Raw genomic sequence first — 25,741 nt, 5'->3', positions numbered from 1 at the left:
TTACTTAGTAAATTTTTTTTTTACTATAATAAATTTTAGATTAAATTAGTTATATCTCCGATGCCACGATTGAGCTTGCTTTGTTGTCTCGATCGAGAGAATATGTACACACGGAGTTTTGAGAACCATACTTCTGTCAAAAAAAACAACTAAGGTTGATTTTATAACATTCTTTATATTTGTAGCCAACGTAAGATAGTAATTATGATATCTGCATTACTCTTCTGATCAAGCATGAGCATGGTTTATATTAAATAAATATTGCAGTTAAAGGTGAATTTTTACGTCAAATTTGAATTGTATTATCTGGATAGTAAAGTCTATGTTTAACAGTGATTGCAAAAACAGTTTAAACAAAATTTGTCGTTTCTCTTAAGCTTACTCTATGCTTTAAAACTATAAGTGTAATATATGTTTACAAAGAACAGCTGATTAAAAATTTGAAAAGACGTTAACATATGTTTGCTGCAATGTATTTCTTATGGGTATTTCTGTAACCAGTGGGGCGGAATCCTGAATCGGGAAAGGGATGGGCATAGCTTATAAACCTTCTCCGTGGAAAAATACATATACGTACAAATTTTCATCATGATCGGTCCAATAGTTCACGATTCCATAAAGGACAAACATACAAACATTCATTTATATATATATAGATTGTGTTAACAGCTATGTATAGTGAACCGCAGAACACAAATGACAGCAATAAAAGTTCTCCTGGCCTTGGCCTTGACACAAATGACTTGTACACATTGGCAGAATCAGAAACCCTGTGATAGGGATTTTAAGAGCATCGTCATAGAATTCAATGAAACATATCCGTATTTGGCGCTTACAAGATTGACGCCGACTACTCCCCACACACTTTCCGGAAGTAATGACGCAAAACACAAACAAACATTATTTTGAAAATATTATTATTTTTTCACATTTGTTTCTTAATTACTGACGCACATGCACTGCGATAAGCGTCAAGTCCGATCGGTGCCAACTGATAACCATGATAGCGTAGCGCGACCTTTGCGAAATCACTAATAAATCTGTCAGAAACAGTGTTTCCTTAAAATCGAGTTAGAAACAAATTAAACGTTACATATGTAATTAGTACTAACAAACAGACGTAATTAGTACTTACAAAAGTGTGTTAGTGGTTGATGTGTTGACTTAAATACCAACAATTTTTGACTCATTTAAAAATTCAGTATTTCATATTATGTCATTTTTGTGCACTATATTTGTCTAAGTTTCATGTTAAAGTCGTAATGTTCGCTCTGTCTATCACGTATTCATAACTTTCATGGATAGTCATAACAACTCTACAACTTATTTTTACGTATAGTTTTATAATTTGTGGCATTATGTGGACTAATGTTTCCCACTCGTCTTATTAGTGTTATTACAACTCTTCAGAAAGCGAGTCATATGACTAATACATGGTCGCCGAGATCGTACCTCGCGGCTGGCTGTGTTTGTGGCCGATATCCTTTTAGAAGAGACTAATTCTGAAAAAATACTGGGAATGATCATGGATAGACGTAGAGGGTTTATCTGGGGCGAGCACGTTGGTACCGTTTTTGCTAGAGTCACCTCAGGCATCTATGCTCTTCGAAATCTACCAATGTTCCCTCGGAGTTGTAAAAATGGCCTATCATGTCTTAATCCATTCAGATTTTGCGTCTGGAGTGAGGATTTCGGAAGGTTGTAATTAAAACAAAATGGAGCGAATCCTCGGACTCCAAAAAGGCTGTTAGAATAGTTTGCAAAATGAATTATAGAGATTCGTGTAGGAAAGCTTTCATGGAGTTGGGATTGCTGACTCTGCCTTACCTCTAAATTCTTCAGGTGATCTTGTACTGCAGATTTAGATGCGCTTTGATTGGTGACGTTTGATGATGAAACCAGAGGTAAGGACAACTCTAGATCTCTCCAACACAGACTGTTATTACAACACCTACCGCAACAAGTTGGTGTCAGACTAATCAATAAACTCCCTAGAAGTATAAAACATTCTGACACCCAAAATCTATTTAAACTCCGTCTAAAACCTCTTTTTGTGTCTAATGTGTTTTACTCTGATGATGAATTCATGATGAACCGTTGGGATATTTTAAAGTGTTGGATGTGAAATCAGTGCGGCCGTGTTTGAATACACGTGTGTACAGTTGTAAGTCTGAATATGTGTGAATGTCTGGATCACCTATCAAACTTAAAAATCTGTTGACGATTGCGATTCAATTTCTTATTGTTACTATAATACAAGAACGGATTATTATTATTATTATCGATTAAGAGCTGGAGAGTACAGTTGTCTGATTGATGACCGAAAGAAACCTTGATGTGGCGATCTGGATTTCTTCTCTAGCTCCAGCACCAGTTACAGGAATAGGGAGATTTCCCTAATCGATCAGAGATTTGGCGTTAATTTAAGTCCAGATGCTACACTAATGAGAATGTATTTCTTCCCCCTTTTCTCTCCCTCTGCTACCCTTCTCGTTCAAGCATTAATTTTTCTCTCCCCTTTTCCAATCTCATTTGATTTTTCTTAACTTTCCCCCATGATGTAGCTTAAATCGTTGTTAAGAGAAAACAAACCATAACCCTTATAGTTATTTTGTTGTTTATGTAAAAATTGCTTACTTTACAAATCATGTGCTATATTATAACAATTATTTTTTCATTTATAATCTTTATTATTATTATTGGTTATAGTTGATTTGTTTCATCAGTACTGTTAGTGTTATGTGCAAGTTAATAGTTTTAATGCTTGTTCATGTAATTGTTACTATTACACTGTATTGTTAGTAGAGTTATTGTTTGTAATTGGTTATTACACCACGATACTGGTACTGTTTTTAGTTTTGTATAATCGGCAATAGACTTTTATTGTCATAATGTTATTGGTTATTGTTATTAGATATCGGCTATGGATCTATTTAGCTCTTGAGTTAGCTACTGAGACAGCAGTTTTGTATCAACATTGTTATCTCTTCTTAATTTTATTAATTCTGATATTGTACATTTTGTTTTTGGTTAATAGTTTTATTGTACGAGATTATATAAATACCAAAAAATTACAAGTTAAATCAGTTATGTTTGCATCCTTAAGAAAAGCGTTACCTACATAATTTTTGTACAAAACATACATTTTTGTGATATTTGGATTTTTGTAGTACTAATTATTTTAGGATTCGCTGCTGATTTCTTCCACTCACAGCTTTGTAAATGGTGGCTCTATTTAGACTACCAGTGTAATATCGAGGTAAAATCAGTTAATGCAATGATTGTGAGCTTTTATTCAAAGATTAATGGGTTAAAAAATAATTAGTACTGAAAACTGGAAAGTATTTTACTGGACATTACGATTACATAATAAAAATAAAGTTTCAACGTGCAAGACTGCCACACGAAACTAGTTTCAGACCGCGCTTCGTCTGAACATCGTACAACAATAACTATACCGTCTGAAACGATCCATTGACGTACCAATTTACATGGTACGGCGCTAGAAGAAGCCCATGATTTAGGGGGGTGCCAAACTTTTTAGAACATTTTGAAGTTTTCTCTTGATTGGGGGTAATTTAAGGGGATAGTTTCGAATGTTGAGTGTCGAGTCCTGTACACTGAACAAACTGTACACCGAGTTTATTTTAAGACCACATTCGGAACTGTACACCGAGTTTATTTTAAGACCACATTCGGAACTGTACACCGAGTTTATTTTAAAACCACATTCGGAACTGTACACCGAGTTTATTTTAAGACCACATTCGGAACTGTACACCGAGTTTATTTTAAGACCACATTCGGATTTGTAGTTTTATATTATTTTTATGTAACTTTTGACATTCTAATACAGGTTTTTTATTATATTAAAATCTACGATGTGTCAAGATAACTAGCATATGCTTTAGCGACATTATGGTTTAAATAGATACGAGTGTTGAATGACAAAAATCTTCAAATTCTAACATTTTTATTCATGAATAACCATTTGTTTACAATGCAGTTTTTGTTTTATCCCCTCTAGCCGAAGCTACTTGAGATGAAAATCTAAGGATAAAAATATATAAACGCATACTATAACCATCATTTAAAAATACAAACGTGGAGCTGAAAATTCGTTAACATCTTTCGAAGGTTGAGTGTCGAGCCCTGTACACTGTACAAACTGTAAGCCGACTTTATTTTAAGACCGCATTCGGATTTGTAGTTTTACATTATTTTTATGTACCTTTTGACACATTCTAATACAGGTTTTTTATTATATTAAAATTTACGTTTTGTCAAGATAGCTTTCGTGTGGTTTAGCGATATTCTGGTTTAAATAGACAGGAGTATTGAATGACAAAAATCTTCAAATTCAAACTTTTTTATTCATTTGCTTACAACCATTTGCTTGTAATCATTTGCTTACAATGCAGTTTTCGTTTTATCCCCTCTAGCAGAAGCTATTTGAGAGGAAATGTAAGAAAGAAAACATATAAACGCATACTACAACCATAATTTAAAAATACAAACGTGGAGTTGAAAATTCGTTAATATCTTAAATTTAAATTCCAAATATATTGTATCATTATACATTAATAACTTGATAAATAACCTAAAACAAAGACTATTGATATATATACAGCATGTAATAACACATAATTTTATATATTTTTACAATTTGGTATATTACTATTATATTTACATAACAGGAAACCCAAAAGAAATAAGGTATGAAACATATGAGAAATATATTTTGATCTCAATATGAAATACTAATTACTAATTAAGTATGTCAGGCAATATTGACATGATTCTAAATGAAAATTGAGCATAATTTTTGGGCACATAATAATTATAAAGAAATAAAAAAAAAACATTTAGCTCTTTCTTCGAGTGGAATGCGTGTTTGGTCTGCAAAAATAAAATTTCAAATCACATACAGACGGTTAACTGATCATCTCTGTCCCATCTTTATCTATATTGATGCTACTATTATATAAAAAATCTGTGTGTGTCTGTGTGCGTCTTACTCAAACACGTAAAAACTACTGGATCGAATGTACTGAAATTTTACATGCACATTTTTAAGGTCCCTGGGACACATATAGGCTCTTATTTCGAGAATCTCTCCAGGTTACGACCCACTGGTTTTCAAAACTCCCTTTTTGGCTTAGTCAGCATTTAGTAAATGTGTTTTAATCATCTGTCACAGTCAAAAATAATAAGAACTAGTAGTTACCCACGGCTTAGAACGCAATTTCATTTTTTAAATAGGGAAGCCATGAGCTTATTTATTTTAAATTTTATTGCAATTCTGAATTAAGTTGTAGTAACTGAAATATATTCTAATTTCTTTATCGTTAGAGGTATTCGATAAAATATAATGAAATATTGGAAATACATCCGACATGTTTCAGGGTTGATTATAAAAATCCGTTTCACTCTTCGACCTCAGGCCTCATCTTTAAACTTAAATCTAAAGTGGATCAAGAGTTTGGAATGTCTTTCAATGACTATCACATATCTCATCGAATTCAGGATTGTTTGGAATGCCATTTAAAAAGAATATACTCATGGTGTCCCTGTTTTTCAAAATGGAATTGCGTACGAAGCCGCGGGTAACTGCTAGTATTGCGTGTTTGTTTTTGCCCTGACCCGAATAACAACTGCTAACTAGATTTCCGAAGATTTTAAAATCACCCTGTACAAAGTTATATTTCTTATACATTCTTCATGGTAAGGTGTGAATTTTATAAATAAGTATAGACCAATTAAAAAAGTACAAATATTTACAATTCACATTCTTTATCTCCAATATATTTTCTTATACCTGAGTGCGATATATTTCGTTTTACATATGAGTTGAAAACATTAAAATGTATGTTAACTGTTTGACAGGTAAAACATAAATTGTTTATGAAATTGTGTTTTTTAATTGCAAATACTAATATTCAATTTCAATCTACGACTCAAAGTCAGGTATAAATTTGTTGTTCTAGTATAATTGTTTAAAATAACTTAACCATGACATGTTTTTTTCATCAGTAAAATAGCATGTACCTATCCTTACAACTTCATTTCACACGATACTGGTGTATGACCAACTTTGTAATCACGACACATTCAAGTAGTCGTGTTTTAATAATATTTCTTGATAATTTTTATGCAACAGACCATGAATTTAAATTTGCAGTAATTTATTTACAGTCTTTTATTACAATATAATTTTTTAACATTTTTCGAACCTGTCACTGTCTGGTCGTCAGTGAAGCTTATTAGAGGGCTGGTAAAATTTCTCTTTGTAGTACATAATAATATGGTATGCGATACATGGTCACGTGGTCTGGAATACTACTTCCCTGTAATAACAGGGTGGTAATAAACAACTTCAGTCAACACACAAAAATAAATTACATAAGGAACAGTGAAAAAATGGCAGTATAAACACTTACAAAGTATAACCGCGTATTTACAAAAATCAGTTTACGTTCAGCCCCAAATGTATGGTTATTGTTCCAAAAATTTACAATTATTGAAGATTACAGATAGCTGAAAGATTCCTAGAAAGAACTAATGTAACTTTTTTGCCATGCTCCTCTCTAATATAAATATAGTTGAATGGCAATAATAATTACAATGGCTGTTATCAACATTGCATGCAATGTTATCGCAGTTGCAGCAACATCAAGTGATCTTTTACGTCATCATGCTATTATTAAATGTTGCGAAATTCATTATATTTTTAATAAACCTCCAATGCAATCAAATCACATCGATCCTAACCTATTTTAGTCTCTTCTTACTCTACTTGCAGAAGAATGAGTATATTGATATTGGTGCACTTCTCTAGTAAAGTCTCTCTCTCTTCATTTCATACAATGATTGATAAGATCTCTCAATTTCTCAACTATTTTTGACAACGGACGCTCCGTGTTTTGGGTTGGGGGGGGGGGGGTGTGGAATCGAGTCATTTCTCGGCACTATTAATTTGAAGCATTTTAATTTAAAAGTCTGCTTTTAATAGTGCTTAAATTTTTAAGTGGACTTCGACCGTGAAAAAATAAAAAATACGCGACAAACAGTAGCCTATATATTTTACGGTTACTAAATTATCGTAAACTTTTTATCACCATTTATAAGAATTATCATTCGTACTATATTCGTTGCTATCTTCGTAGTACAGAATTATTTGTATACAAAGTGTCGTAAACTGGTTAGTTTTTTATGATAATAATAACTAATGATTTTTTTTATTTTTAAAACTATTCGTCATGTTTGAAGCCTAATGCTGATTTGCTACTTACCAGTGAATTTTAATTCGTTATGCTTATTACTTAACTTTCTCTAAATACGTCTTGATTCAAACAATACCATTAGAACATATTCATGTTATAAATAAATAGTCTACACAATATATTAAACATGTATAATGATACAAATTTGCTCCTGAAAAGTTTAAATTTTAAGTTAATTTTTATTTTACTCTATTCTCATCTCTATTTCTATAAGATTTCAACTATGATCCTAATCTTCAAATCCCTCTATTTAATCCATCTTTTAGTTTCTATTGGCCGTATTTTGGAAACAAAATTTTCACTATTGCCTTTATAACAATAATCTTAATTTTACATTATACGAATCTTCTGACACCAACTGTCCGTATCCATAATGTTATTCTAAAATAGGGTGCTAAAATCGAGTAAAAGTGTTAACACGTTAAAATAACGAAAGAGGTTCTTATTATTGGTTAGTTTTTCGTATATCTTCTGTGTTTGTGTTTTTCTATCAAATAGTACTTTACTAAGTAACTGTTAAAGCTGTGAAGAATAAATTTGGAACATATTGTGTTAACTAAAAATGGTACCTTACCTTGACAAACAGTTCCAGAATATTGTAGATGGTCACTAAATTTTTCGAAAAAATTATTTCACCGTCAGGTGGTTACAAAGTTTAAAAAAAATGCTCCACGTGGGGTTGTCAACGATTAATTTTTTTTAAATAACACAAAGTAACAACATCATAAAATAAATAAGGACAGTTGTCGATACTCTCGGAAAGTATGAAATATATAACCCATTTCAAAGATTAAGATTCAAATTGTAGTTTGGTAAACGAGAAACTTCAGATTAGCTCACATTGTATTTTTTTTATAGCCTACGTACAACCTATCACTGAAGTAATATTAATGTTTTCCTGTACAAAACCCAAAACCCCCGACTTGTAAGAAAGTGTAATGTTAAATTCCACAAAAAGCTTACTCTGTAAGAAAAATATACATGAAAGACAAGCATTTCTAAATGTTGTGCAAAGTGTGAAGGGTTGCGTTTTTAACGAACAGGCGCCGGCCTTAGCAAATTAACAAACTTTTTCAATTCAACCGAATTAAAAATTAAAATTTTAAACTCTGGTGTTGAAAATTACACGCAAAAATAACGACTTAAGAGCTCCTTAATGTGACCAATGCTAATTTCTTTTAGCAGCTCGATTAAAAATGCAATTTAAAACTGTAATATGATAACGTTTTTCTTAGAATTCCAAAATCCTGATATAACATAATTAATTAAAAGCAATACGCGTATACCTATCTTGTATGCAATTGTTTGTGTGAATTTGGTCTAAGTATAATCACAAGTTTCTGAGTTATGAATTTTCAAAGTTGCAGTGTGGATGAAAAGCGCCAAAACTGGCACATTTTCGTTCTCAACGATAATAAGACTTAAAATTATAACTTTCGTAAAATTTTTAAACGCCGAAATAAAATAGCTAAATTATAATGTAACTTCTATAATTTTAAATCTATTAGTTTGTATATAGTTACCGTCCAAACTCGGGTATATATTCTTTTTGATCCAGGAGTTGGACATCAAAAAGTTCAATATAAAGTGTAAATCCATTAAGATAAAAAAAAACTAAAATTTTGTTTGGAAAATAATGTCATAATCTTAAAAATTTATTTATTTTTCACGATACCATTAGCATTTCTTTGTGACGCCACAGATACAATCTACGTTTTGATACTAAGCATATAGAGCTATTGAAATGTATTTTATATTTTATTTTCGAATTCTATTAAATTTAATATACACTAAAATATTCACTAAGACATTTTTTTGTATTCGCACATATTAATTTAACGTAAATTTGTTGTAAATTGTGTATAAAATTAATTGTATGGTTTTTTTTATTTGTGAAATTTATAGCAACACAAACATATAGTTCAGTTAAGACCTTCATTTTTATGTTATTTTGATATTCCAATAATATTATAAATTTGAAAGTGCCTTTGTTTGTTTGGTTTGGTTTTAACGCGTAAACTACTCAACCGACTGTTCTGAAAGTTTAGAGCAACACTTACACGTACAACAACAATGTAGTTACAAGCATTACAAATTTACAAGCAATAATAAATAAATATTATATACTGTAGGTGATAACAAGGAATAAATATAATTTGTGTGTGTGTGTGTGTGTGTGTGTGTGTGTGTGTGTGTGTGTGTTTGTGTCCTAAAAATATTATAAATGTGAAAGTGCCTTTGCTTGTTTGGTTTGGTTTTAACCAGCACCAGATTTGTTTGTTCTGAAAGTTCAGAGCAGCACTTTCACGTACAACAACAATGTAGTTACAAGCATTACAAATTTATAAGCAATAATAAATAAATATATACTGTAGGTGATAACAAGGAATAAATATAATTTGTGTGTGTGTGTGTGTGTGTGTGTGTTTTGTGTCCTAAAAATATTATAAATGTGAAAGTGCCTTTGCTTGTTTGGTTTGGTTTTAACCAGCACCAGCTTTGTTTGTTCTGAAAGTTCAGAGCAGCACTTTCACGTACAACAACAATGTAGTTACAAGCATTACAAATTTATAAGCAGTAATAAATAAATATATACTGTAGGTGATAACAAGGAATAAATATAATTTGTGTGTGTGTGTGTGTTTGTGTCCTAAAAATATTATAAATGTGAAAGTGCCTTTGTTTATTTGTTTTGGTTTTCACGCTTAAACTACTCAACCGATTGTAACTGAAATTTTACATGACATTCTTGCTGCTCCTGGAACGAATATAGACTTATTCTTATTTTAAAAATACCACCGACCCCACTGGTGTTTAAAGTAGCTAAAAATCCCAACTGGTTCTCTAAAATGTTTTAATATTAATTGAATGATATTGTCAAATGTAATAAACTTTTCTGCGTAAACATTGTTTGTTATTTTCAATTTGTTTACATTTATAGTCAGTAAATAGTCAGTAACCATAATTTCGAACGCTATTTTATATTTCAGTAATATGGTAAGTACTTATATACCTTAGAAAATATCCTAAAACGCAAGAAGGTCGGAATTGACTCCAAAGACCCCCTTTGAAGGAAGAACTGTACAAGATGAAATTTCGCTGAACTGTTTTTTTTTTTGTTTTTGTTTTTTGTTTTTTTTTTTATTTATAAATTCCAGTTCTAAATTTCTAAATTATTTTAAAACATATTGTAAATTTAAAGACTGATATAAAACCCATGTTAGTTCTACTTTGACAGAAGTAGGCTTCTCTGATCTGTGTTACATATTTTATTTATCGAGAAACAAAACAATATAAACTATGGAACAAACATACTAAGAACGAAGTAAAATACAATGGCCCTAATTATACACTTTTTGACATATTTTATTGTTTGTGGCAACAAGGCAAACTCAACATTGGCGTCGAATGTATAATTCACTCGAACCAGCAGTGTTCATAAACGTGCAACGCCTGCTAAATTGCGGCGAAAAAGCGGGAACTGCTAGTATAAAATAAGACTTCCGTACCTCTAATTAACTAAAAATGAAAGGCAAATTGAATGTTTATCTTTACATTTACATTCAGCTGAATGTTTAATACATCACATGTTAGTGTTGATTAAATACAAATTTGGTATAATGTGCATGTAAATCACAGTCTGCCTGAACATGGATGAAACACAAACTCGCTGGTGGGTTTAATGCAGAGTTCTATGTACAGTTTTGCGATGTTAGTAACAGGGACAAGGCTTTAAATGAGTTTTCATTGGCCACTGGGCCGGCAAATTGTTAACGATGCCATTTACATAACAGAATTTGCAACCACCACCCATCAAAGTGTCGCTGGCCATTACGAAATCACTGGCTTTCTAGGCTGAAGGGATGTTTTTAATTAATCCGACTTTATACCGGTACAAGACTACATATACAGGGTGTTCAGTAAAAGTGTTCCAATACTTTGGAATTTTATTCTACACATAAATGAACAGAAAAGTTCATATGAAGGTGTCTCCTAAAACTTTAGCTTTCCGCCTATCTGTCTGTATGTGTTTTATTTAAAAAGTATATCTTTTGAACCAGTTAAGATAATGTTATGAAACTTGAGAATTGTATTAACCTTTGTAAAGTCCAATCACCCGTTTCAAAATGACGTGTGTTTAAAATTGTTAAAACCAAATAACAAAAACATCGGCATAGTTATAAAAGACAATGCATTGGATACCAACTATTTAATCATTTTTATACAAATTCCAACGGTACCTTTTCAAAGAAATCCGCCCGATAGACAGAAAAACTAATGGTTTTAGTACATACCTTCATTTGAACTTTTTTGCTCATTTTTATGTGTAGAACAATTCCCAAAGTATTGGAACAAGTTTACTGAACACCCTGTATAAGTTGTTCAGAAAAGGGTGTCACAAAGTTCTGTGGCTAATAGTATGCATGGATACAAGAAATTATAAATTCATAATTATTAACATACGTCCAGAAACGTATCGTTTGCTAACCACTATTTTTGTAAAACAGGTAACTAGTAAAGTTATAGATACCAAGCTTTACAGATAGGTTATGATAAATAACGGGAAAAATAAAAAGTTATTTTGTAATTTGCTTTGATATTTAAAAATGGCACATCTTGAAAATGTTTAAGTTAACAAAAACAGTACAGTCATAACAATATACAAAAGGCAACCCGTTTTGCAAAGTTTATTACAATTCCAACGTTACTTTTTCAAAGGAATCTATCAATGAGCGAACACAACCACTTTCAAATTCCTTATACCGGAAGTTAAAACAGCTGATGTCTCTCAACTGATAACGATTGATGCTTCCGGCATGAGCAAGTATACCTTGAAAGTGGTCGTGCTCGCTTATGCATTGATAGATTTCGTTGGTAAAAAAAACCGTTAGAATTGTAAGTAAAATAGCAGAATAGTTGTAAACTTTTACAACTTTACAGTTTTTAAATTTTTTTACTATACTAAAAAAGCTACAACAGGCGCCATTTTGTTAATCTCAAATCAAATCACACAACTTTTTTCTGTTTTTCTCTCATGTTTCATAACTCTATGTGCAAAGTTTCGTATCTGTAGTTTTACTAGTTCTAGTGATTTTTTTTAATAAAAAATTACTGTTAGCGGCTATTTTATTTTCGACCTATGTTTAAAAAAACACATTTAGTTTGAAATCATGAGAACGGCCAGCCACAGAAGTTTGTGACACCCTTTTCTGAACATTCTGTATACGAGTCGTTGTACGAAATTCCTTATTTCGTCTATGAAATACAGGTAATTGTAGGACCCGGTTTGTAAAATCAATATTTTTTAAGGTATAAATCGTCATGGTCTAATCTAATGAATAAAAACTCAACAAAACCTGAGACACGTTTATCTAATGACCAGTAGTATATTTTATTTCATTAACTATGCAATCAATACATCGGGTTTCTTTTAAAACGTACATCGCACCCGTGTGCAAAGGAGTCTACACTACTGAGTTACTGACACATGGCTGTCGGATGTTAGCTCCTACATAGGACCGAATTACTGACACATGGCTATCGGATGTTAGCTCCTACATAGGACCGAATTACTGACACATGGCTGTCGGATGTTAGCTCCTACATAGGTCCGAGTTACTGACACATGGCTATCGGATGTTAGCTCCTACATAGGACCGAGTTACTGACACATGGCTATCGGATGTTAGCTCCTACATAGGACCGAGTTACTGACACATGGCTATCGGATGTTAGCTCCTACATAGGACCGAGTTACCGACACATGGCTGTCGGATGTTAGCTCCTACATAGGACCGAGTTACTGACACATGGCTGTCGGATGTTAGCTCCTACATAGGACCGAGTTGCTGACACATGGCTGTCGGATGTTAGCTCCTACATAGGACCGAGTTGCTGACACATGGCTGTCGGATGTTAGCTCCTACATAGGACCGAGTTGCTGACACATGGCTGTCGGATGTTAGCTCCTACATAGGACCGAGTTGCTGACACATGGCTGTCGGATGTTAGCTCCTACATAGGACCGAGTTACCGACACATGGCTATCGGATGTTAGCTCCTACATAGGGCCGAGTTACCGACACATGGCTGTCGGATGTTAGCTCCTACATAGGACCGAGTTACTGACACATGGCTGTCGGATGTTAGCTCCTACATAGGACCGAGTTACTGACACATGGCTGTCGGATGTTAGCTCCTACATAGGACCGAGTTACTGACACATGGCTGTCGGATGTTAGCTCCTACATAGGACCGAGTTACTGACACATGGCTGTCGGATGTTAGCTCCTACATAGGACCGAGTTACTGACACATGGCTGTCGGATGTTAGCTCCTACATAGGACCGAGTTACTGACACATGGCTGTCGGATGTTAGCTCCTACATAGGACCGAGTTGCTGACACATGGCTGTCGGATGTTAGCTCCTACATAGGACCGAGTTACTGACACATGGCTGTCGGATGTTAGCTCCTACATAGGACCGAGTTACTGACACATGGCTGTCGGATGTTAGCTCCTACATAGGACCGAGTTACTGACACATGGCTGTCGGATGTTAGCTCCTACATAGGACCGAGTTGCTGACACATGGCTGTCGGATGTTAGCTCCTACATAGGACCGAGTTACTGACACATGGCTGTCGGATGTTAGCTCCTACATAGGACCGAGTTGCTGACACATGGCTGTCGGATGTTAGCTCCTACATAGGACCGAGTTGCTGACACATGGCTGTCGGATGTTAGCTCCTACATAGGACCGAGTTACTGACACATGGCTGTCGGATGTTAGCTCCTACATAGGACCGAGTTGCTGACACATGGCTATCGGATGTTAGCTCCTACATAGGACCGAGTTACTGACACATGGCTGTCGGATGTTAGCTCCTACATAGGACCGAATTACTGACACATGGCTATCGGATGTTAGCTCCTACATAGGACCGAATTACTGACACATGGCTGTCGGATGTTAGCTCCTACATAGGTCCGAGTTACTGACACATGGCTATCGGATGTTAGCTCCTACATAGGACCGAGTTACTGACACATGGCTATCGGATGTTAGCTCCTACATAGGACACTCCGCTATGGTGTTGTTAACCGTCTTTATTCACCATGACAGCGGTACTCTATCGGCATTTGTGAGTAATAAAACAAGTATATATCAGTATAAACAAATATAATTAAATATTTTACTGTTTGTGACAAAATGAATTAATTGCTTTCATAATTATGCTAAATTCATGGTGGCATAGTCACAAAAAGTATTGTATGAATTATGTGTGTAAGAGGAGATACTTTCATCTCACTGTGCTCGAAGGAGTAGGCCTACCTGTAATCTTTCCAGTACCGGAACGCGAAAGTGGGAAATGGAATCTTAGTGGCAAAAATCTGGGAATCCTCCCGCAGCAAATATTTAAAAACATATCCTCTGAAGAGGGGAAGTGATACATAATTAAAGCTATTATATCTCTATATACAGTGTCCCGTTATAACTGCCCAAAATTTTACCATGTTTTTCAATAAGCCAAAAACACATAAATTTTGTCATATAATGTATAGTCATATCTTTCTTAGTTGTTCGCCGGTCTGAATTGTTGTTGTTTTTATAAAATATGTTTTATTTCTGTAACGGTTTGAGATATTAAATTTAAAAAATTTTTAGATTCGCTAAGTCTAAAAACATCGCCATTTACCAAAACAAAATGGCAGGTACTTAACAATTTCAACCATTTATAACTTTTAAAAAGGTTAGTTTTAGTGAAAAATGATAAGGCACATAAAAATAGCCCTTTCGCATGCAAACATGTTGATCCTTTATTCAAACTCGTACTAGGCCTATATAAGAGGTTACAGAAAAAATTGCAATAATTTAGTCAGATTTTTATCACACACATTTTGTTTTAAATTTGAAGAGAAAGTTGCACTATGAACATTTTGTTTATTAGTTGAATGTATTAAACACCTGTTCATAATTTAAGTAACAATGGAAAATTGTGATGATTTGTTTACTAAAATTCACAAATAATGTAATACAGTTTTCAATTGTTGTTCGTTCATATCTATAAAATAGAAAGTTTGTTTACAGTATTTGTGACTTGTTTTAGTTTTAATTAAATTAATAATAATTTCAACTAAAAATGGAACAATTTATTGTAGCAGAATACAATGGATGTACAAACCTACAAAATGTTAATTTAATATCTCAATCCATTACAGAGATAAATATATTTCATAAAAACAACAGAAAGACAGGCAGACGGACTACACACTGTATGACAAAAATTTATATATTTTTTTAATTTAATAACATGATTTATTTTGGTCAGTTATTACGGGACAACCTGTATATATAGGATGTAAATTAAGTCCTGATACGCCTGGACATATTCCCAACGGATTGAGATATCGATGTAAAACCTTCACCATACTTATTAAAATACTTTTTCTGGCATTTTTTAATGATAAACAAATTTTATCCCCCTTTTCAAATGAGAGTAAGCTACGGGGGTAACTTTAAATTTTCAAATTGCAACTCCTATCTTGTGACATGTCATGTTAATGGCCTATTTAATAGAAAGACAATGACATGAATAAAACATCTCTACGACGTTCCTATCAAAAGTTATGGGCAAATAACTCCCTACATCTCAGGATGTAAATTAAGTCCTGATCTGGATTATATTCCAAACGGATTGAGATATTGATGTACAATCTTCTCCATACTTATCTAAAATACTTTTTTTGAATGTTTGGAACGATAAAAAAAATTTACAACCTTTTCAAAGAAAGGGGTACAGGGGGTAACTTTAAATTTTAAAATTGCAACCTCTTTGGCCTATTTAATAGAAATGACAATTACATGAATAAAACATCTCTACGACGTTCCTAGCAAAAGTTATGGGCAAATAACTCCCTACATCTCAGGATGTAAATTAAGTCCTGATACGCCTGGATATATTCCAAACGGATTGAGATATTGATGTACAATCTTCTCCATACTTATTAAAATACTTTTTTTGAATGTTTGAACGATAAAAAAAATTTACAACCTTTTCAAAGAGGGGTACGGGGGTAACTTTAAATTTTAAAATTGCAACTCCTATCTTGTGACATGTCATGTTAATGGCCTATTTAATAGAAATGACAATTACATGAATAAAACATCTCTACGACGTTCCTAGCAAAAGTTATGGGCAAATAACTCCTTACATCTCAGGATGTAAATTAAGTCCTGATACGCCTGGATATATTCCAAACGGATTGAGATATTGATGTACAATCTTCTCCATACTTATTAAAATACTTTTTTTGAATGTTTGAACGATAAAAAAAATTTACAACCTTTTCAAAGAGGGGTACGGGGGTAACTTTAAATTTTAAAATTGCAACCTCTATCTTGTGACATATCGTTATAATGGCCTATTTAATAGAAATGACAATTACATGAATAAAACATCTCTATGACGTTCCTAGCAAAAGTTATGGGCAAATAACTCCTTACATCTCAGGATGTAAATTAAGTCCTGATATGCCTGGATATATTCCAAACAGATTGAGATATTAATGTACAACCTTCTCCATACTTATTAAAATTCCTTTTTTTTTCGATTTTTTAATGGTAAAAGAATTTTCCTAAATTTCCTAATGTAATAAACATTGTATTTTGTAGCCATGAGTTATGTATTGCGCTGAATGCTAGTTCGTGAAAATATGAACGTTAACATCTTGTAGTGTCACTGTGGATACGAAATCGAACCAATTTATTATGTATCCGCAAAACAAATAATAATAGTCATTATGTACGTATCCATGTAGTTTTAATATATTTCTTTTAAATTAATATAATCAAGATTAGTGATATTATTAACAGGAATTTCATTTTTAGACAACCGAGGAGATGATCAAGTTGAGAGAGGAAGCAGGAAATTTGAACAGGAAACGGAATTAATAACGAAATTTCCAATGGAGATACACACATGCATTATATTAATTTCAATATATTTGAAGATTCTAGAATCACGACTTACATAGTATGTAGAATGTGTAAATAATTCATCTTTTGTAAGAAATTGTTGTTTTATCATACATCTTACGTGTGAAAACAATAAAATGTACTAAATAAACACGTGTTTTAGATCTTGTGCGCATGTGCGGGCAGAGCCAATGTGTGATAACAGCTGTGTACATTTTGTTTTTTACCAAATTTCAAACGTTTTGTACTGCATTCTCCGAAAGAATAGAAACTCATTTGATGCAGGATAATCGTTTTAACCGTTTTCATTTGACTTACGTATACGCTTAGAAACAGTGTGCTTAACGATTTTCCAGAGTTTTGACAGATCTTAAAAATAATTTTGAATCCCATAACCCCTACATGAATACTTTAAAATGACAACATAAATTGGCCGTTGCAGCGCATTTTAATGCTGTTTTTATTAGAACAGAGACATGAAAATGACATAAAAAGCATTTACTTAACAACCAAAAACATCTGCATGTATATGTAATAATATACATTATTCATAAGTATTAATTAATTGTATGAGTTACAACTCCTTTCTTATGCTGGAGAAGTGATTATCAATATTATTTCACAAGTTTCATTTAATAATGATTTTAATCATCCATTTAATCATAATATTTACCCGTTGCTCCAATGTCCTTTGGTAATGACCATAATTAAGGTGGCCTGCTTGAAAACAATCGTAGTAAATAAAAATGAATGAATGAATGAATTGATTTATTTCCCAAATATATGTACAATATTACAATCCAAACTTTACAAATAACTTCTAAAAATTTTTTATTACATTACCGAACAGAGTTTGAAATGAGAACAAAGAATAAATATCATAAGAAATAATCATCATCAAATAAACATCATAAAAATAACATCATAATAAAACATTGTCCTCGGGAAATGAGCCTGCATGGGCTATGATGCCTGTGCGCAGACTCGAGTTGCTCACGCCTGAAGAAATAACGGACTGGATATACATTAAACAAATGAATATATAATATAATACAAAATAATACACTATTATATACCACATACACACGTGAATCTGGAATGAATATATTAAAAGGAAAAACCCGTGTAATTTTAATATGTACCTGTTTTAAAGAATTGAATATTATTAATTTTAAAAACATTTACATATTAGCAACAAGGGTAAATAAGCAGGGTCACCGCAGATTATAATGGGGTAGTGATAATGAATAATGATGGGATAGGAGTGGTGGCTGTTCACATGTCAAACTGTCCGCCCGTAGTTCGTAGACAACACTGCCTCGGCCTCCTCAATAGACAATGATAATATCCACTGGTTAACTTTCCTTTTAAAGATAATTGTAGAAATTTCATTGAAAAAAACTAAAATTAGGAAACTGTTTACTTATATTAATAAAAAGCACGTGAGCTAGATAGTATGAGTTGGTGTTTGAATAAGATTTAGTTAATTGCAGTGGTAGAATTCCTGTTGATCTAGAATAACGTGTGTTATGTGTGTTGAGTTCTTTCAAATAAATCATCTAAATTTTTATACATGTGTATTAAAAGAAATTTTATAAAAAGTTGTCTTATTGTAAAAATTTTTGTTTCTTGAAATAAAATGGATGTTGAAAATCTATGACATTTTTTAAAAGCTACTTTCAAAATTGATTTACAACAGAAACATTACAACATTTACAACAGAAATATTACAACAGATTAGTGATACTGTAAAAATTGACATGTTTATCTTTAGCCATCTTTATTTGGAACTGTTTACAAAATTGCCTAAATTTACTACTTTTGAATGCCTGTAAATTTTACGTGGTGTGATAAAAAAATCAATTATCGAATTCTGGTAAATTATCAAATGCTATAAATTCAACATAAAAACTTATTTTCCAAACCCAACATCGATTGCACAACATTAAATAAGAAGATGTGCTATGTACCTGTAGTCTAGTATTTTGATTTAATAAATTCTTTATTTTTAATATTACACTGCTGTTAAATATTGCATTACACTTTAAGTACATATTTTCTACATTTTATGTAATCATATTTTATAATTATTTTGTCAGCAGTATCGAACATCTATCGATAATAGAGATTAATAAGTTTAAAGTTAATATTATTAGATTTTTTTAATTTAAGTAATTAAAAATTTGCCCCGAAAATTCGAATTCATCTGACTGTAACCGAATGCCAAACAGTTTGTGTATTTTGGGGCTTATCTTGGGCTTTGACTCTTTTGCTGTTATGTTCAATTTCTCTAATTAATGTCATAGTTTTAAGAAGGCATTCTTGCTGGAACATTATTTGTAAAACGCTAGGTCGTACACCAAGTGTTTTAATTTTAGTGTAATAAACCTAAAACTGAAAAGGAATAAAAGATTATATCCTGTTTGCTGGAATTTTCAATGGAAAGATTTCATAGACAGTTTGTTAACAGCATGTACAATGCGAGAAATATGTCCATGTTGGCTGCTCTCCTCTGGTAAACGTCCGATGTACTTCTAGAGTGACTCGTGTATTGTAGTAGATAAGCTAGTGTATGTATGTCAGTAGTCAGACAGTTCACATAGGCAATCACGCTGAAGCCCTTAGTGATGATGACCCTTGACTCCACAGTATCACACTTATCAAGGTCGGTAGTACGGGAACCAAAGTCAACTTTGATAACAAGACATAGCGCCGTCCATTCAAAATAGACCTTTTCTTTTGTTTTCCTACTTCTTTCTATCGGCCGCGTTATCAAAACATGCTGTACGTTCAACTTCCCCTATTGTCTTCTTTAATATATTTGTTTCTCCAAAATGCGGTGATCTAGAAACATTCAAATGTCTTGAGTATAATCAAGAACCTTAACTGAGGTATTATCCGAAACCTGACATAAATCGGGATATTTCCTTAGCATATTTGAAATAAGTAAGTGGTAGTCATTCAAGAAAACCCGAATCTCAACATTTATCTAGCGTTATACGTGGGGGGGGGGCATCTTGTTGAATTGTAAGTATGAACGGTTTTCCCCAGGAGGGTTCTTTTCTGGCTGGTTTATACCTTGCAGTTGAACCAACACTGTGCACAACAAAGACCGATGAGTCACTTAAAATTTGGTAACCCTATGAATTTCCAAGAGTGGCACATCATTAAACACAAATATAGGGATTCTGGGATGCAAGGGTAGGTCTAGCCTAGTGCGGGAGATGACTGTTTAGTTGGAGTTGGTGGGGTTCCCTAAGAATGAAAGGTTCTTGCTAGTCTAGTCAAGAGCGTGCCACCCAGGCCTGCTTTGACCGGAAAGGCTTGTTCAGAGCTGGATCCCCCTTCTTCCGAGAGGACATGACAGAGTAATGCCCTAAATTCTTCCTAGTGGGTCTCAACAAGAGGCGGCCTCTACCACCACCAACCTTACCCACCCAGAATATCTTGTCACTCCGGAAGCAGTGCAAAGGTTCTTTCAGGACTAGACGCAATTTCTAAGCTTCTTGTCCTAAAAAAGGATGGACAGTAAAGAAGATAAAGAGAGAGTCTACTGGGGTCTTCTGGCATTCATGGAATTTCGGGATGGATAATGGAGCTGCAGACAGTGGAGTTATCTTTTAATAATTATCTCGTACTTCAAGGTTGATAGGGAAACTTAACTGTTTGTGATAGGATTTCGAATGACCTCCCCGGGCATGTTAAACCAGACCTGTAACAGATAAATATAATGAAGTGCAAAGTTAAGTACCTATAAATTTTACCAACTCAGATTTCAGTGATGCTACAGCATTGATCTCATAAGAGATTTCGTAGTATAGCAGAACTTCGAGAGGGTGTTATGAGGAGAAAGGACTTCTCCAAATACTGATGCTGTCAATGACTGTTCTTTCAAGGTGCATCTATGTAGGAAGCAAGAAACGGCGATATCGTGTAGAGATCTGGACGTCTTGAAATAATCAAGTATTATCTCACAAATACCTGCGAAAACTTTCTTGTTTATGTCAGAATTCCAGGATGGAAAGGCCATTCCAAGAGGCCTTTAGTACGTGGAATAGATCAACGACGAGGAACAGGTTGTAAACATGGAGTTTTCTTCGAATGACCGTAATTTATCCAGGAATGCGAGGGACCACCTGTTGTTCGTGTTGTGGGTGTAAGAAACCCTCATTTCCATATGCAGTTCAGTTTCGCTACACCAAGTCAGATAGCTGACGTGGAAGAGATTACTCAGCAAGAAATGCTGAAGCTTGACAGGATTGCTGATTCCTGAGATGCTGAGTCGCCACAGAGGTCCGGAATTCTTTGAAGGGAATATAATGACAATGGCTAGCTTGCAAACAGTGATTCAGCGTAGTGAAACTGAAGTTGTGATGGGTCAGTTAAGATTGATGAGTCCTGAACTGCTGAATCAACACGGCACAGAAGAGTACAACGTATTCTAGTCTACTTTTGACCTATACGTGTTGCATTCCTTTGGTAAAAATATTGAAACTCCGAATTGAATTAATATTGACCCTCTCGTAAAGTTCTATGTAAATGTAACATATTATGAAATTTTAAAATATTGTTATGATGAATTACTAATTACAGGAATCTGTTAATGTACGATATATTTGGATTGCGCAATCAAAACCCTGTCAATTAAAATTTTTACCTATCTATTTATTGTGCATATATAGTTTCTATGTTATACGGAGGACTATCCAGTAGATGATAGAAGCACTGAACAGTATAGCCAAGAAGCACGCAACCACGAGATGAATGGCTGAGACTACTACGACTCGACCACACTACGACGTAGTATGACGTCACTGTCACGCCATTCATAAATGTAGGCCACTCGCGACGGGCCAGTAACTGATACAAACACTGTTTTGTGTCCGGGTCAAAGGTCGGTGCTGACCACATTTATGACGGCATGGCCTACACTTTACTATGGACCCTCGACCACGCGATCAGTTGCCGCGTAGAACAGTCCGGTACTTGTGTTCCGTGTAGCTCAAGTGTGTACCAAGGCCAGCTGATTGGTGGTGAGAGGGGGGAGGGGATCTTGTACTCATAAAGATAGGTACAATACATACAAGATATGAGTCTAACCTAAGTATGGTGTATTAATTGATATAGTGTTCTCACACACCCAAGATGTGAACCTACCATACCGCAGAGATAATTGGAGTAAAAATATTATATACATTTTATCATTGTTAATAACGTAACAATCTAAACTATTGCAAAACGTAATACAGACTCTTCGTTCAGCTTCATTTAAATGACAGTTGTGTTTAACACGTTTTAGCAGTTTATCTCGTTTCAAGTGTGTCTTGTCAATTCTTAAACAATTAATTATATTCTGTCAAACTTATTTATTTATTTCCATTACGGGGGTGATGTCCGAGGGTTGTGTACAAGAGAGGATGCGTTTACAAATCTCCTGCCCAGTTCTCACCCGAACTAACTGATTTCTGATTCGGAACTTCTGATTCGAAAATGACATATACACTAACACCTGCGCAGTGTACACTACAATCAGCACGTACACCAACAGGTACATTACTGGACTCTGTGTAACAAATACGAGTTGGCGGTTCAGTTCCCACTCGTCCTGACTGCTGATCCACAACCACTATTGACACTACAGAACACCTGTTCGCAGTGTACACTACAATCAGCACGTACACCTGATCAACGACTACTATTGACACTACATAACACCTGTTCGCAGTGTACACTACAATCAGCACATACACCTGATCAACGAGTACTATTTATACTACATAACACCTGTTCGCAGTGTACACTACAATCAGCACGTACACCTGATCAACGACTACTATTGACACTACTTAACACCTGAAGAGCGTACACTACAATCAGCATACGAGGTGAGACAATAAAGTAATGGCACTGATGTGAAAATAAAATTATGTTTATCGTTATAGTTTAGTGTCGTCTCCTTCAAAGTAGTTCCATCCTGATTGCACGCGCCTTTTCCAGCGCTTCTGCCATTGATGGTAACATTTCTGGATCTCATCTTCTGTAATATCCTCCAACGCCCTCGTTACAGTTTTTTGGACATCTTGAGTTGTTTGAAAATGGCATCCCTTCACCGCCGTATTGACTCTTGAAATAGAAAAAAGTCGCACGCAGCCATATCTGGTGAATAAGGTGGCTGTGGTAGTACTGAAATATGTTTTGAGGTTAAACATCGTACAGTATAGGATGGGGCATTATCGTAATGCAGAGTCCAATTATCAGCAATGTTGGTACGGACACGGAAGAACTCTTTTACAAAGTTATTACTAGAGGAAATGTTTATCGATTGATGTTCAGTTGTTCTTCAATCATTTTCACGGACAATCTTCGATCAGATCGTACGAGTTCACGCACCATGGTCAAGTTGACATCCGTCCGTGAGGTTGATGGTCGTCCACTGCGGCCTTCATCTTGAAAATTCGTTCTTCCTTACTAAACATTTTATGCTAATGAAAGACTTCACATAAACCCCTCTCCAAAAGCCTTTCTGAAGCTTACCATAAATGTTCGTTGCGTTTTCACACAAAGTAACACAAAATGCGCAGTATTATGCGGTTCCATTTCCGTGGCGAGAGATACAAACATGTGTTAACTTATTACAGTACAACTCAAAACTGAACAGTTGCATCGATGTGCCGATTAGACTAGAAACAGCTTATAGATCAAGGTTAAAGAAATTATTGTACCTATGCAAGCCTGCAGGTTTGCCACATCTTGCAAAGAAAATCAGTCTCAGTACTTTATTGTTGGATCTCGTATATACCTGGTGCACAACTAATATTGACACTACATATGACACCTGCACCTTTTTCACTATAATCAGAACATATATCTGATCCACAACTACTATTGACATTACATGTGACACCTGCACATTTTACACTACAATCAGAACAAATACCTGATCCACAACTACTATTGATACTACACGTGACACCTGCACCTTTTTCACTACAATCAGAACAAATACCTGATCCACAACTACTATTGGCACTACACGTGACACCAGCACATTTTACACTACAATGAGAACATGTACCTGATCCACAACTACTATTGACATTACATGTGACACCTGCACCTTTTTCACTACAATCAGAACAAATACCTAATGCAAAACTACTATTGACATTAGATGTGACACCTGCACATTTTACACTACAATCAGAACAAATACCTGATCCACAACTACTATTGACACTACACGTGACACCCGCACATTTTACACTACAATCAGAACAAATACCTGATCCACAACTACTATTGACATTACATGTGACACCTGCACCTTTTTCACTACAATCAGAACAAATACCTGATCCACAACTACTATTGACATTACATGTGACACCTGCACATTTTACACTACAATCAGAACAAATACCTGATCCACAACTACTATTGACATTACACGTGACACCTGCACATTTTACACTACAATCAGAACAAATACCTGATCCACAACTACTATTGACACTACACGTGACACCTGCACATTTTACACTACAATCAGAACAAATACCTGATCCACAACTACTATTGACATTACATGTGACACCTGCACATTTTACACTACAATCAGAACAAATACCTGATCCACAACTACTATTGACACTACACGTGACACCCGCACATTTTACACTACAATCAGAACAAATACCTGATCCACAACTACTATTGACATTACATGTGACACCTGCACCTTTTTCACTACAATCAGAACAAATACCTGATCCACAACTACTATTGACATTACATGTGACACCTGCACATTTTACACTACAATCAGAACAAATACCTGATCCACAACTACTATTGACACTACACGTGACACCCGCACATTTTACACTACAATCAGAACAAATACCTGATCCACAACTACTATTGACATTACACGTGACACCTGCACATTTTACACTACAATCAGAACAAATACCTGATGCCACAACTACTATTGACATTACATGTGACACCTGCACATTTTACACTACAATCAGAACAAATACCTGATCCACAACTACTATTGACACTACACGTGACACCCGCACATTTTACACTACAATCAGAACAAATACCTGATCCACAACTACTATTGACATTACATGTGACACCAGCACATTTTACACTACAATCAGAACAAATACCTGATCCACAACTACTATTGACATTAAATGTGACACCTGCACATTTTACACTACAATCAGAACAAATACCTGATCCACAACTACTACTGACACTACACGTGACACCCGCACATTTTACACTACAATGAGAACAAATACCTGATGCACAACTACTATTGACATTACATGTGACACCTGCACCTTTTTCACTACAATCAGAACAAATACCTGATCCACAACTACTATTGATATTACATGTGACACCTGCACCTTTTTCACTACAATCAGAACAAATACCTGATCCACAACTACTATTGAC

Source organism: Homalodisca vitripennis, chromosome 7, assembly GCF_021130785.1.
Source record: "Homalodisca vitripennis isolate AUS2020 chromosome 7, UT_GWSS_2.1, whole genome shotgun sequence".
NCBI lineage: Eukaryota > Metazoa > Arthropoda > Insecta > Hemiptera > Cicadellidae > Homalodisca > Homalodisca vitripennis.
This window is presented reverse-complemented; position numbering follows the sequence as displayed.